Here is a 15053-nt window from a genome sequence, read left to right as displayed (position 1 = left end):
CATGTGTTTTGGGAATTAAATAAGATCATGTATGTACAGTATTTTGCAACCTTTAAAGCAGGATATAAATGTTAGCTACTATTATAATTAACATGAATAGAAATATGTGACACAGAGTTCTGTAAAATGAAATTCAATTATTTTCCACAGATAATCCATGACAATGCATGGAAAAGTAGCATGACACAGTGCCTTAAAGATAGTAAGACTTGAGTTAAAGTATCACCTCTGACATATACTGGTTTGTAACCCTGGACAAGTCACAACCTCTCAGTGCTCTAAGACATAGTTTTTTTTTTTTAATTTATGTTCTGATTTTCATTGGTAGATATAGTTTTCTTACTTGAGAGTCAACTAAACCAATTAAATCACAGATCTAGTCTTAGTCACTATCTTTGCCAATATGATCTTTACCATATGATCCTCAAAGGAAAATTTCCTGTTCAACACACAAAACTAGGTTACATTTTATTAAAGTGGTTTATACCAAAAGTCTTTGTATGAAGAATTCTGGTTATTTTATTTATGAAAAAATATTTTTGTTGGAGATTTTGCCTGACTTTGTGGGGTTAAAACAGCTGGATGACAAGTGAACAAATCAGTCAGTCATTTATATGTTTAGTCTACATAGACTAAATATTCACAGATTGAGAAGATCCTGCCGAGCTCATGAAAACCCTTGTTTTCCCTTCCAATGTGTACATTTAGAATGGAAATAAAGATTTCTTGCCTCTTGGGATTTCTTGGTTCCATCCTATACTCAAATACAAACAATATTTTCTAGTCCTAAATAATCTGTTCTTAATAACCTCATATATATGTGTTTTTTTTGTCCTGCTATAGTTCCTTTGAGTAGATGAATTTTGAAAATCAATTCATTTTAATCCAAAGAAATTCAACAAATATTCATTAAAACCTTACTACATAGACAGGACCTGGGGATAATGAGACAGAAATCAGACAGTAGTTTCTTTCAAGGAGCTTCCATAACAAATGAGTGAAAGTGCTGGAATAGGAAATCTTCATTTTAATAAAAAATCAGTTGTGACCACACCCCCCATGATATGGCTTTTTTTAATGCCTCAGTCACCTGAGTTATAAAACTAAATGATTGGATTAGATAATCTGTAAGCCTCTTTTTTGGGTTTGAAATTTTATGTGTGTATATATTTCTAAAATGACATGTGCTTTTATTCACTACCCAAGTCAAATGTAACATTTATGACTAGAAATTCTATGATCCATTAAAACAACGCAATAAGTCAAAATATTGTTATTGTTATGCAGGAGATTCATTTATGTAAAAATAAGGCTTACAAGGAAGATGAGTTTTTATTTCCTTTTTAAAAATGAAACAATCTTACATTTTAATAAATCCTCTCTGCCTATCAAAAAATGGAATACATCTCTAAGAGTTAGAGCCATGTGCTATGTTTACATAAGAACTAACCAATTTAAAAAAAGATTCAGGTGAATATGATAAATGGGGTGCTTTTGGAAATATCTCCTTAATAATATTGATAATTGCTTGTTTAACAAAAGTCAAATTGTTTTCAAATTTTCTATTGGTTTTGCTATATAGAGATTTTTTTTGCACTAACATAGTCAGAGAGAGGTTTTAAAAATTTAAAATTAGAAATGCCTTTGAACATTTCCCCCTGCATTTTTCTACTATAGATATATATCTACTAAATTACCCTGATGAAATATCTACAATCCCCATCAGAGATCAGCCAAAATGATTTCTTGGTTGTAATAGGAAATGTTAGGGAAATAATATGACAAGGAAATCACGGAGGGCTGTCATTATAAGGGATGTGGTTTCCAAGAGATGATGAAATCTTTATTTAGTCTGAAATGGTCTAACACCAATTTTGACTACAATCCAGTCTACTGATCAGCACAAGGTATGAGCTTCATTGATAGAAAAACAGCCACATAATCTGCAGGTAGACAGATACCTCATTTTCTGAGATACCCACAATTTTCCCCCAACCGGCTTGTACTTTTCCTAGTTAATAGTCCATACACAAAGTTCACCAATTCTCCAAGCTGCAATTCATAGTCATTCTCTGTCAATTAGACCCAGATGGCAAAATTAAAGGCCCTTCACATCATTGCACAACAGTAATTTTAGTTCATCAAAGATCCGTACCCCATGCAGTTTTTTCACAATTAATATTTAAGTTCCTGTTGGGCAAATGCTTCATGAACAATGACATGTACTCTGGGGCTAGAGGATCCATCTTCTTGTCAGGGCTGATGGAGAAAAGAAAAGTAGTGTGAGGACATGATAATTACATAGTGCCTGAAAAGGTGGAAGGTGAGACAGTACAGATGGGAGGGAAGATGAAAGAAGCTTTCACTCTTAAAGAATTTCAGGAACAACAATGAACTGTAACTGAGCCTTATCTGCAGTGGAAGAAGTTCTGAGCCAGGAAAGACTGAAGAAAAGAGAGAGGTAACTGAATTGGGGGCATTAAGCATATTCCAGAAAATTTAATGCTTAAAGGAAGTAAATTCAATCCAACAAAAAGCCAGAAATTCATGGTAAACCTGTGTGTATTTTTTTAGTCAGTCTTCCAAAAAGCAATGCCTTCTGACTGAGTTATTTCATGACAATCATTCTGAATTAATCATTCTGTGTGAAGCTGAAGAGAAGGAAATTCTCCATTTGCTGGGTTTGCGATTCTCTCACTGGAGTAAAACTACACAACTGAATTGTTTGGTCTCATAGCCTTTGTCATATGGCAAATTAAGATTGGTATTCCATGTTTTCCATAGTGTCACTTGTAGATTATTCACTAATATGACTCTCTGGTTGTCCTACTACTGTTATTGATGGAAATTACTTTCAAGTTGTAGCTGAAACTCTGATGTTGAGTTTATGCTTAAATAATCATAGAGTCATCAACTATTGTACCACCACAAGATGTCCCATAATGAGTTTCCTTTCCCTAAACTTTGCCACTAATGCCTAATTCTAAGTGACCTCCTGGGCACCTTGATATTATCTAGTTTTCTGATAAAACTAGGAGGAAGTCACTCAACCACACAAGAATGAATCTACTGAGACTCTAAATTTGTTTGACTATATTTATTCTGAGGATTTTCTTTTTTTTCCCCTGGCAGTAGAAAAAATAAATGCTTTTAATTGAAAACACAATTAAAATAAAGTGAAAATGAATTTAAAGGACATTTGCATTTTTCTGTCTTTCCTTCCCAGAACAAGTGTTAGAAGCAAGGAGCATCTTCCCTCCAACAATCATAGAAAATGCTGCTGTATGGGGAGCTAGGTGGTGCAGTAAGTAAAGTGCTGGCCCCAGAGTTAGGAGGACCTGGGTTCAGTTTCGGCCTCAGACACTTAACACCCAACAAAAAAACTAGCCGAGTAACCTTGGGCAAGTTACTTACCCCCAATTGCCCTCCAAAAGGCAAAAAAAAAAAAAAAGAAAAAGAAACTGCTGCTGTATCACATCTGAAGTATTTAGGTACTAGACAAAACATGCAACTTTTTTGAAGGGAGTATGAACTTTTTTTGTTTTGTTTCCTAAAAAGAAAATGTATTTTCAACTGTAATAAGAAAAAAGAAAGAGAAAAAAAGCCCCAATAAATTTCTTTGGAAAATAATTGCCCCTGCTGCAATATGTAATTTGGATAGGGGCATTTCTTTCACATTATATTTCTTTTGCATCACCCTACAACTAATTCATTTTGGAAAACTATAATAACTTTTTAAGTAAAATATATGATTCAAAATATCTAGTTTGCTTGATTTTCTTTCATCAATACAGTGATTTAATTAGTATATGGAACTCAGAGTTTTGAAATCCCCTTTATTTATCCTTATTGGCTCCTCCACTGGAACTTAAGAGACTTAATTGCTTGGGAGCACAGTGAGGTTATGTGACTTTTCCAGAGTTACTCAATAAGCAGTTATCTGAAGTAGAACTTGTACCAAAGTCTTTGGTGTTCTAAGAATGCCTCTCCCTTTAGCATTAACACAATATTGAGAATTTTCAGTGAATTAAGTAGTCAAACCTGAATTAACCATGTAGAGCTAATGCATTTTTGTAGATGAGTTTGAAAACTTGAAATCAACTGAAACTTTTGCCCAGAATTGCCCAAAGAACTAATGAAAAATTTTTCTGACATGTAAAACATTGAGATAATTAACTCAATTTTTTACTTCATTTAGCACAAAAGAAAAATAATATAGTACTAATAAAATGGGAAAATAAGAGTAAAGTAGTTAAATTTGATCAAAAGAGCTAAACATATTGCTTGAAAAAATTAATATCAATTGGTTACAAATACTGTACATTAGTAATTTATATTTACATTGCACTCTACAATTTGCAATCCACTTCACAACAAACTTTTGGGAGAGTTAATCATCAATAGGTCAATGTTTCTAAAGATAAACCAACAATAAAATCTTTATCTGAGCGAACTAGAGACACAACAATTTGCTTAGTCACATTCTATAAGTAGCAGGTTCGGGACTTGAATTCATGACAAAGTCCAGTGACCCTATCACCATGATATTATTGCATTTATTCATAAAACCTCTCCCCATTTTCCTTCAAGTACATATATTCTAGCAAAAAGAGAAAGACCCCCTTTTTACAGTTTTAATAAGAAAAAAAGATAAATCAGCACATTCACAAGTCCTTTAAATGTTCCTCTACCATGAATTAAAACTGTCAAAAAAGAATATTGACCTGATGCTGAATATGGATGCAAGCTATTACAGGTATTTTTTTTTCAGTTTTTCTAAGAATCTTCCAGGACATTTTTGTCTATTATCCTACAGATAACAACTTGGTAAAGAGTTTGATAAAAGTCCCACCTTGAGCTTGAAGCTACTTCTTTTACTAACTCTTCAGAAGTTCACTATTGTTTTTAATCAACCATGTAAAATAGTAGAAAAATAATGTGGAGGAAAAAAAATCTCATTTTTTACTCTTTTTTTGGCATGTGTCTGTGTATGTTATGTGTCTACATTCTGACTTGAAATATTTTGCCTATAGCATAAATTTTGTTTTACACAAAACTTTTTGAAAAAAAAGATCATTTTAAATAGTCAATAAAATCCCTTAAATATTCAATTTTCTGTTATCTAAACCATGATAATTTAATATTTATTGACTGTGGACGAAACATTTCTTCAGAAAGTCTTTATATGAAAATATAGTTAATATGAAGACACGCTATTCTTTTATGAGACTCTTCCTTCTCTCAATTCCTGATAGGACCTGCTCTGCTTCATTTGCATAATATTAAGAGAAACATAAAGCCTAAATAAGCAATGCAAATGAAAGTTTTTAGGAATTTTTCTGAGATCAGAATCACTTGAAACAAATGTGGAAGTTTCTGGAATCATTTCCCATGTGAAATTCAGAAGAAACTTATTATGTCTGTAATACAAATAGAAGTATCAGAATTATATTTCCTAAAAGAGGGTGCATAACACAAAGTGGAAGTGTATTGGACCTAGAGCCAGAGGACTACATTCAACAAGTTACTTTAAAAAGTTCTGGGCTTTACTTTCTCATTTTTTCAAGGAGTAGAAGTTAGTGAAAGCAGCAAAATAGAAGTATTCAATGGTTCTTACCAGGTCTAAATTTATAAGCTGCTCCTTTTATTTGATTTTTGTGTTGCTGGGGGTGGTAGTGAATGGATACAAAGTATATTCCTCTTTAACACCAAAAAAATACAAAAAACAAAAATTAAAATCCAAGCTATACTATTTTGTTTACTTATGGGAACAATGGAGATTGAACCATTCAAAGGGCTTACTTATTCAGTTCATGTTGAGTGTTGACTACATTTAGCTTCCTAATTCGAAGCTTTAGTGTTTTGGTATCTCAACAATAGAGCAGTCAACTGAATAATTAGGTATGTGACATACTCTCAAAAAAGCCCTTTGATATTACTTGAAGCTTTTTATTTTCCCATGAAAATAAACTCCAGAAACCCTGACAAGTTTGGGAGTGATTACACCTTGATTATGGCATAGTTTTCCATTTCAGTTGGATCAATGGTGTGTCCATTGTATAGAATTTCAAGATGAAATGGCAAACACTCACTGCCAATCACCGGTTTAATAGCCTGATCATTCCACTCAAAGGTCAAAGGTCAAGTGTAATAGATTCATCATCAAAAATTAGAAAAACAGAAATAGAATGAACTCTTCCAGGTTTCCAGGCAAGCAAGCTGGGGTTAGTTGATGGGGAAAAAAATAGTGAAAAAAATTGATCATTTTAATCTTCCTATTCTCAGAGAAGCAGATATTAAGACCTGAAGCATGCAGTCAAGGAATACATCTGCAAAACAGTTCTTGTGTGTGTATTTTTTTTAAGAAAAATAGAGATACAAGTAATGCCCTCTGGTTACTCACATTTATTTGGAGAAAGAAACCAATAGCACAACTTAAAATAAAGCAAGAGTCTTGATCTAGACCTGAATCTTAAGGGTCAGCAGTAAAAGCATTCCCTGTGTGGAGGTTATGGAAAGGATCAATGACAGATGAATTCCTTTATCTCTCCCACGTACTAGGAGGTAGCATACAGGAACTTCACAGATTGGCTTCCTTTCAAAGAATATAACCATGAAATGCAACAAAACTGTTCCAAGAATGTTAGAATAGCCTGAAACAACCAAATCTTGGATATTCTGACAGCACAATTCTCCCCAAGCTGAATCCCACTGTGCCAAAATATTGCAGATCAGCATGTCTACAAAGGATTTTCATACCATATGTGCTCTCATACCTAGATAGAAAGAAAATGATGCCTTCAAATTAAATAAAACTCAAGAAGGGAGAAACAGTTCTAAAAACTACCAATTCATAATAATTTGTGTGTGCTATACATAAGATTTAATGTTTGATTTGTCTTTTTCTACAGCTCTCTATTAGGATGATCCTTACTATAATTAATTAGCATTTACAGTAGATTTTTCTAGACTAGATTTAATCAACTGTAGGAGGAGATATCATCTCAAAGGTCTCTGGTCCAAGGTTTAGCTCTAAAGATCATCATCTTTAATCCTATATGCAATATAGAGATATACTCTGCAAATTTAATATGTTCCTTCATTTAGCCCAATGCCTCTTATTCCTGGTATCTGCAAAAGAGTTACTTCCCTTTCACATTCTATACCCCCAAGAAATGTAATTTCTTCATCATCAAAAGAATTTCTTGAAGACCTCCCTGAATTTTCTTCATGTTAGTCACTTTAAAAAAAACTGTGAAATTATTACAGTCTTTGATCTTTCCTATCTTAAAATTTAAAGCAATTCTAACACAAAATGAAATTTGTGTTTAGGGAGAAATTAATATTAATGAATTTTTAAAAATACCTACAGTGATAAATGGTTTGTGTTTCAATAAATAAACAAGAACATCATGTGTTTTGTATATAGAAAACTACCATGGTGATTTATTTTAAAAATAATAGGTGTAGCTAGATGGTGCAGTGAATAGAGCACAGACCCAGGAGTCAGGAGAACCTGAGTTCAAATACAGCCTCAGAAAGACCAAAAAAAAGTCCCCAGTCTCATAGATTTTACCTTTTATTTGAGAATGGGGACTTTTTTTGGTCTTTCTCTTTGCCAGCAAATTGACTAATACATTGAAGAAGACAAAAACAACAACAAAAAATAATATACCTAAGTGATTATAATATCTAGCACTTAAATACCACCTACTATGGTCACCATGTACTTTGCTAAGCATTTTACAAATATTATCTCATTTTTATTCTCACAACAATCCTGCAAGGTAACTACTCTTTGTTTTTAGGGTTGAGGAGACTGAGAGAAAACTTAAATGACTTATCCTGTGTCACATACTAGTTAGTGTCTGTGGCTGGATTAGAAGTAAGCTCTTCCTGACTCTAGGTCAAGAATGCTCTCCACTGCACCACTTGATATCCTTAAGCAAATAAAGTGCTTTTTAAATCATCAAAATGTAATAAACGGAGAATCCCCAGTGATTGTAGGGAACCTAGGTTTGAATAGGGTCTGTGGTTCTAACAATCCTTTAAAGCCTTGTAAGACTAATTGTTAGGGTCTGCACTGCCAAAAGTTCACAACAATGCCAATTGCCCATCTTTTCTACTTAAGCCATCACCTCCTTGTTAAGTTCCTCTCTCAGTTCATTTGCAATCTAGTGGGTATCAGTATGCTCAGGTTTACAAAATACAGAATACTTTCTCACTAATTGACTCTCCTCTACCCCAGTTTGAACTAGGTGAAATGCCTTTTCCCTTTTGGTTATCTTCTTCTCTTTCAATCTTAAACTATGTATAGGTTCAAACAAAAATCAGAGTTAATGGTCACATACTTTGATAGCATTATCAAATAGAATAAAATAAATAGGCAAGGATCAAGGCATCAAAGGCTATAATATCACTTGTTCCTGGGGATTTAGGTCCGTTCTCTTCTCCTCTTTACCCATCCCCATCCTAATCAGTTGGAAGAAGAAATTCTTCCCCAGAGAAACAGGAGGCTGGGAGTAAAATTATGTATAGACTTAATTTGGCTCTTACCACTTGGTTCTCTGTTCTGTTAGCCACTGCCAATTTACCTGGGATTGCATATCTTTTCAGTATTCACTATGGTCTGGTCAGCACCTGGCTTTTGTGTCTGCTTTAATTTCTACTATTCCCTGATTTCAGAGCCTTGGTTTCCTCCTTTCTCACCATTGACAGAAGGGTGTTAATGGGCTGAGGAGTTCTCATCTCCCTAACTCTAGTCTTGTTCCTGGAACAGTACATAACAATGTCTGCAGTAGAAGCCAAGAACAGACTGGATCAAAATCCACAGTTTTACAAAGAAACCCACACAATGGATAAATAATACGTTTTGAGCACTCTTACAAAGAAAAAAAAGATTTCTAGAAAATAGAAGCATACTGTTTTCTTTAAGCTGGACTTCACTTTCTCTTATGCAATTTTAGGAGAGGGTATCATGGATGTTAAGGTATTTTGCACTTCCTTTTGTAGTACCTTAGCTAATAAAATTCTTTCTAAACACAAATCAAATCTGGTTACATTATAAGCAATCCATAATCATCAAGGAAAACATATTGGTGAGAATTCAGGAATTACATAGCATTCGAGTGACATTCTCACCCCCTCAGTACTGTCCCTGGAGCTCTGAGTGTAGGTAGTAGGAAACTTTACTGATCAGTGTGGATGGGACAGAGCATCTGCTACCCTACGTTATGGTAGTTCTCCACTAAGTGCCTACTCAGATGCCTCATCACAATGTAGAAGTGACCATAGATTTAATGACAGTAGGTCACAAAGGCAAGGCCTATCATGCTTTGAGGATGGCCAAGAAACAAGCATCTGAGGACTGGTATAATCCAGTTCCAAGGCACTTAATAGAAGTGTGATTACCTGGTGACATTGTTCAGGCTTACAGCTGGCTCACAGAAAGGGGCATTAATCTGAGCTGGTGAAGAGGATATGCAAATGACCAAACAAGGTATCTTTGAAGTATTAAGATGCATATTCTGCTAGCTAGGATATTTGGTTCATGAAAACCTTCCAGTCTCCGACCAAGTAAGAACAATAATTTGTTCTGTTTATGCAAGATATCAATAGATCTATATATTTCTATTGGAATGAATATAAATGGGAACATAAGTGGACAAAGTGAAATTAAATTTCAGTAAGTTAGGCAAAATCTGATTTCAAATCATGAGTCAGAGACTTTATAGTAGGAGATAATAGATTTTATTCTTTTCAAGCCCTTTCTAAATATAAAAGCTCTTTCCATAGTCTATCTGGTAAACAGATAACTATCTTTTAGGGACTGTGTGACATTTCTGGAGTGATTAGCCTCTAAGACATAGATTGTGAAGTAAACTTTATGTCATAAATTGAAACTGTACTTTGTTATTAAGAAACAGAGCTGATTGAATCACATTTGTGAGGTTTCTTCAGTGGGAAGTGAAAGGATAGAACTTGTCCACTGGGTTGAACAAAGGGTAATCTAATTGTTTGGAAGCTAGTATTACTACATTGTTCTTGGGCCCTGTCATTGGCCCTTTGGCTAAACTCACTTGCATGTGTTGATTTTCCAAATTTGAATGACCGCTCCTTGACAACATAAACTATCGTCTTTTTTCTATCCATGTCCTCCAAGCTTAGAGCAGTGCTTTATACATAATGCTCAATAAATGGTTTTTCATTTATTCATTAATCTATTAACTCATTCATAGAGTTCTCTGCCTATTCAATTCTGCCATATTAACACACTTATGGACCAGCTATATTGACTCTTTATAATTTAATTTGTAAAAATAATTAATAATTAATTCACAATTTCTTTGTTTTAATCACTCAGCAATAGAAAAATAGAAATAAGTATGTAGATCTTCTCCACCTGGATTAAATTGTCCATTTGTACTTTCTTTTTTGCAAAGACCATCATTGCATTTAAGGCAACATGATTTTATTATTACCTGAAATAATGAACTGATAAAAACAGTTATTTATTCTGAAACATATGTAAGCTACAAAATTTAAGTATCTTAGGCTCATCAGTGTCAGCACCATCTTTTGCCATCTGTATCTCAATTCTATCTTACCTTTTATTTTACCCTATGAAATGTCCACTTTATTATTTTAAAATGACTTAATCTATCCTCTCCTTGAAATAACTTTGCATATATTTTGATTTAATGTTATGTGCATTTTCACCAAATAAAAGGCAAAACATTTGAGACTGGGGACTTTTTTTTTGGTCTTTCTATTTCCTAGCAAATTGACTGACACATTGAACACTCAATAAATGCCTGGATCAAATAGATTGGTGAACTACTGAATACATTTAATCTACTTGGGTCAAGATATAAGTTTTGAAACAATTTTGTGAGAGGGAATTTTTTAAGATTATTAACTTCTAGAAATAATAAAGTATCCTGTTGTACCTTCAACATATTCATTACTACCACCACATTTTTTTAAATTTCCTTACTCAATTTGTTTAGTTATGTTTTTGCCTAGCCTTGAAATAGCTATTAATATCCTAACTAACAATTTAAATTATCCCCATCTGTCAAAGACCAACCTTTTCTGGAAATTTTGTCCTCTGATGTTCTAAACTGCTAATTTTTATATAAGGAATTTGACATTATCTTTCATGGTTCCTAGTTTCCTCATGTAGGTGTTTGTAAGTTTATAAGTTAATGGAGTGAGAAATTCTGTATTATGCCTCTATATCTTTCATGGTGGCTACTGAGGCTGCACCATGGCTAGGGCACCAGCCTTGGAAATGGGAATACTTGAGCTCAAAACTGTCTTAGACCCTGGATAACAACATGATGCTGACCAAGTTCCTTATTGTCTGTCAGCTTCAGTTTTTTTTTTCCATCTGTAATATGAAAGGGTTAGACTCAATGGCCTCTACTGTCCCTTCCATCTCCAAATCTCTGATCTATGATACAAAACACATTATTGGGTATATTTGCATGTATGCAATAAATGTAATTAATGAATTTAAAAACTAACAAAAAAAGGAGTTTATTAAATATTGAAATCTAAGAGAAAATATTTTGGGGACAGGTCACAATAGGAGGGAAAAGACTCATTATAAAATGAAATAATTAGTTAAAGATCTAACCAACTTAATTTTCATGTGTTAAGCTGAGGAAATATTTGGAAACCAGAAAACTGAGGTGAGAATAGGAATTTATAAAACCTTATAAAGAAGATGGCACATTAAAAGCAATGGGAAAAGAAATGAATTTGGTTAATGGGGTAGCTAGTGAATGAGAGGAAGTTACAATTCTAGAGGAAAGAGATAAGAAAAGCCTGGACTGAGGTGATGATCATAGTGAAAGAGTTGCTTTCAACTGCAACTGTGAAGTTTCAAGAGACAGGAATTAGCATGGAGTGAAGGACAGTGACAAATTGAAAAATGAATGATCCTCTTTTTTTCCTGGGAAGCTGGTAGGAAATAGCTTTTCCTACTGTAAGAGGAGGTATATGGAGAGGCACTGATCTATCTGTGCTGTGTTTAACTTGGTTTAGTGCTGAAGAAATCCACTTGGAGTGTGTTTTATGTATAGCCTGGATTGATGAAGAAAGTGTAGTTAAACACCACTAATTTAGAACTTGGAATAATTCAAGGAGGGGTTGGGCTGAAGTTTATTTTTGCAGATCTATGAAGAAAGGGCTTGCCAAACAAATTAATAATGCAAACAGATTACAGAGAGAATACTTAAGCTACTTAAGAAAAGAAGCTGTTTCCAAACACTGTCAAGAATTTTAGAAGCACTCACAAGTTACTATTTAACTTGCATATTTTACTCTCTCTAGTATTTCCTCCGAATATACTTTTTTGAGAAAAAAAATAAAGAAAAAGTATTCCTATGAGTTTTTCCCAGAACACTCATTTTCCTTCTTTGAAGTTGCATCTATGCCTGTCAGCAGAAGCTCCTCAGGGGCTAAAAATGCTATATTTTCACCATATTTCTCTTTTCCCATTAGGGAAAACATTTCACATGAAGTGAAATTTGTGTTGTCCTTATGAGGGTGAAAAAGAGAGGTCAAGTGGTTCAAGAAACAAACATCTGCTTTGCTGCTGGAATGGAGAAAATGAATCAGCATTTCTTCTAGCCTCCCTGATGCCTTATTTTCTCTGCCTTTTACCCCCAGCTTGCTCCCTTTTCAGAACTTGGCAAGAATCAAAAGCAGGGATATTATATAAGGCTGCTTCTCTTCCCCCTTCTCCCTGCCTTCTCTCTCCTTCCCTCTCTCCCCTTACCCCAGAGCAAATTTCATATATTCTGACACTGGAGTTCAGATTAATCATTGAGCTATTGTATTTGTCCTTTGTTCCCAAAGATGACCATGACATCAGGGAATGATGACATGACTTGCAGTTGATATGGATTTGAATAAGGGAGTGTTGAATCAGTGAGTAGTGAGTATATTTAATATAGAGCCAAACCTACCACACTGTCTTTAATTGCAATATGTTTATACTCTATAATGTGGGGCAACAAGATGACACATTGTGGATAGAGCACCATACCTTGAATCAGAAAAACCTGAGTTAAAATCCAGCCTCAAACACTTACTATCTGTGTGATCCTGGGTTAGTCATTTAACCTTCTTTGCTTCAGTTTCATCATAAGTAAAATGAACTGGTGAAGGAAATGGCAAATAACTCCAGTATCCTTGCCAGGAAAGCACTAAATAAAGACAAAAAGAGTTGGACATGATTAAATGACTGAACAACAACCCTATACCTTTGATCTAGATTTCAAGCTTCCAACTTGGGTTTAGGGGCTTCTGATTGGTAAACATTAACCATATTGAACCCGGACCAACATGCATTTGTGTCCTGCTATGTAGCAATATCATTTTTTTCTCTTACCTTTTCTTCTCCTTCTTGCTTTCCGGCTCTAACCCTTAAAACAGTAATTAAGTCAATATCAGCATTTCAGAAAATTATATATCAATTAACTGTACTAAGACTCTGACAACCATCAGTATGATCTTTCACAGAAAAAAAAATAGTCCTCCTTGGTCATTATTCCTGTATGTTTACTATCTTCCTTTATTAAATGTTAGCTTATTGGAGGTAGTGATTATCTTTTTTGCTAGGTTTTGTTTTTGTTTTATCCATATGTAGCAGCAAGCACCCCAAGCGCGTCCTCAGGGTTTGCTGCCCATACAGGTTCTTGGATCTGCTTTGATAAAGGAAAGCAACTCAAAATATGTTAACAAGCTTACTTTAATCAGTCAGACATATATCATTTACCTTGTCCAGGAGGAAAGGTCAGCACCCCGAACTTCAGAATATACAGACAGTATTATCAAGACAGAAACAGATCAAGTACACAGCTTTCCAAACTGTCCAACCATTACATCCATACCCAGTCAACATCTGGGTTTCCACATCTGGGTTTTTCAAAGCCGGGGGACTCTCAACAACGGCTTCCCATAATTCAGATCAAATCACAGAACACTTCTCAAAGTGAGTCCCAAAGCAAAGCTACACATCAGGGCTTATATAGCCTTCTCCAGGCTCAGAGAATGTAACAACCTTTTGGACCCACTGGCCAATCAAAAAGTATCTACTGAAAAACAAGCCTTCCACCCCAGGCTCCATGTGCACTTTAGCCTAGGGGCAGGGAAGATCTTTAAAATTTACATTCTCATTACACCACAGTCCAGTGCCTCACCCAGAATAAGTGCTCAATTATTTTTTATTTAATCCTCAAACCTGAAAGTAGAAATGATAGGATATCCTTTCTTCAATATATCTGTTTCTCTGTGTGTGTACTCACAAACATCTTGTTTATAACTAATCTATTCTAATGTTGAGAACACACTGGCACTGATGTTTTTACACTAACTTCATAACAAAGTAATAACTACACATGTGGACATTCCGTTGTAATTCTTGAAACATGATGAATAAATGAAGAATAGACAAATGGGCAAAATACAAACCACTTATTATGAATCTATTTCTTGTGTTGTTCTCTGATAAACAATGGAAACCAGGGGAATTGCTAAAGATGTGAAATGATCAAGAGCATAGTTCTAATTAACTTTACCAATAATTTCCATGCAACCATGAGTGAATCATGATACTTCAGTCAATAGGAATGAGAATTTCAAAGATTAATAGAGGTTGCCAAGAATGACAGTGAACAAATATCTAGATGCTAATCTAATTTCCTCTTCAGAAGTAAAACAGGGTGTGGAAGTGCTAAAATAAGCAAGTAAACAGGATACAAATCATTTGTGCATTTAAAATAGGACCTTTTATTCCATAGGTTTCCTTTACTAAATACCTATTCATCATAATTAGTCACTAAGATTTAACAAGTATTTATTGAACATCTACCAAAGAAATCATAGGTGAAAAAGAAAAAAAGAAACAACTACAAGTTCTATGTGTTACTATATATGCTTGAGAGTAATAAAATTCCTTTTATATTCAAATAATAAAATGTGTGTTCAAAAGAAATTAAACATAATTGAGGAAAAAGCTTCTCTCAGGTTAAACTGAGTTG

At 34.2% G+C, this 15053-nt stretch overlaps 1 long non-coding RNA gene across 1 annotated transcript; it reads right to left on the bottom strand.

Moving 5' to 3' along the window:
• Window positions 1-1250: 1250 nt before the first annotated feature.
• On the bottom strand, window positions 1251-14188 carry LOC138165691 (uncharacterized). The gene is made up of 3 exons (XR_011169405.1): window positions 13790-14188; window positions 13104-13217; window positions 1251-2259 (listed from the first exon to the last, which is right to left on the bottom strand). It is a non-coding gene; the product is annotated as an uncharacterized lncRNA (long non-coding RNA).
• Between the last annotated feature and the right edge of the window lie 865 nt (window positions 14189-15053).

The sequence above is a fragment of the Petaurus breviceps genome, unplaced genomic scaffold (assembly GCF_028583685.1).
Source record: "Petaurus breviceps papuanus isolate PSGF00001 unplaced genomic scaffold, PetGlider_PUasm1.0 214, whole genome shotgun sequence".
NCBI classification, from domain to species: domain Eukaryota; kingdom Metazoa; phylum Chordata; class Mammalia; order Diprotodontia; family Petauridae; genus Petaurus; species Petaurus breviceps.
Note: the sequence above shows the minus strand (reverse complement) of the source record. Positions and strands in the feature narration are given on the sequence as shown.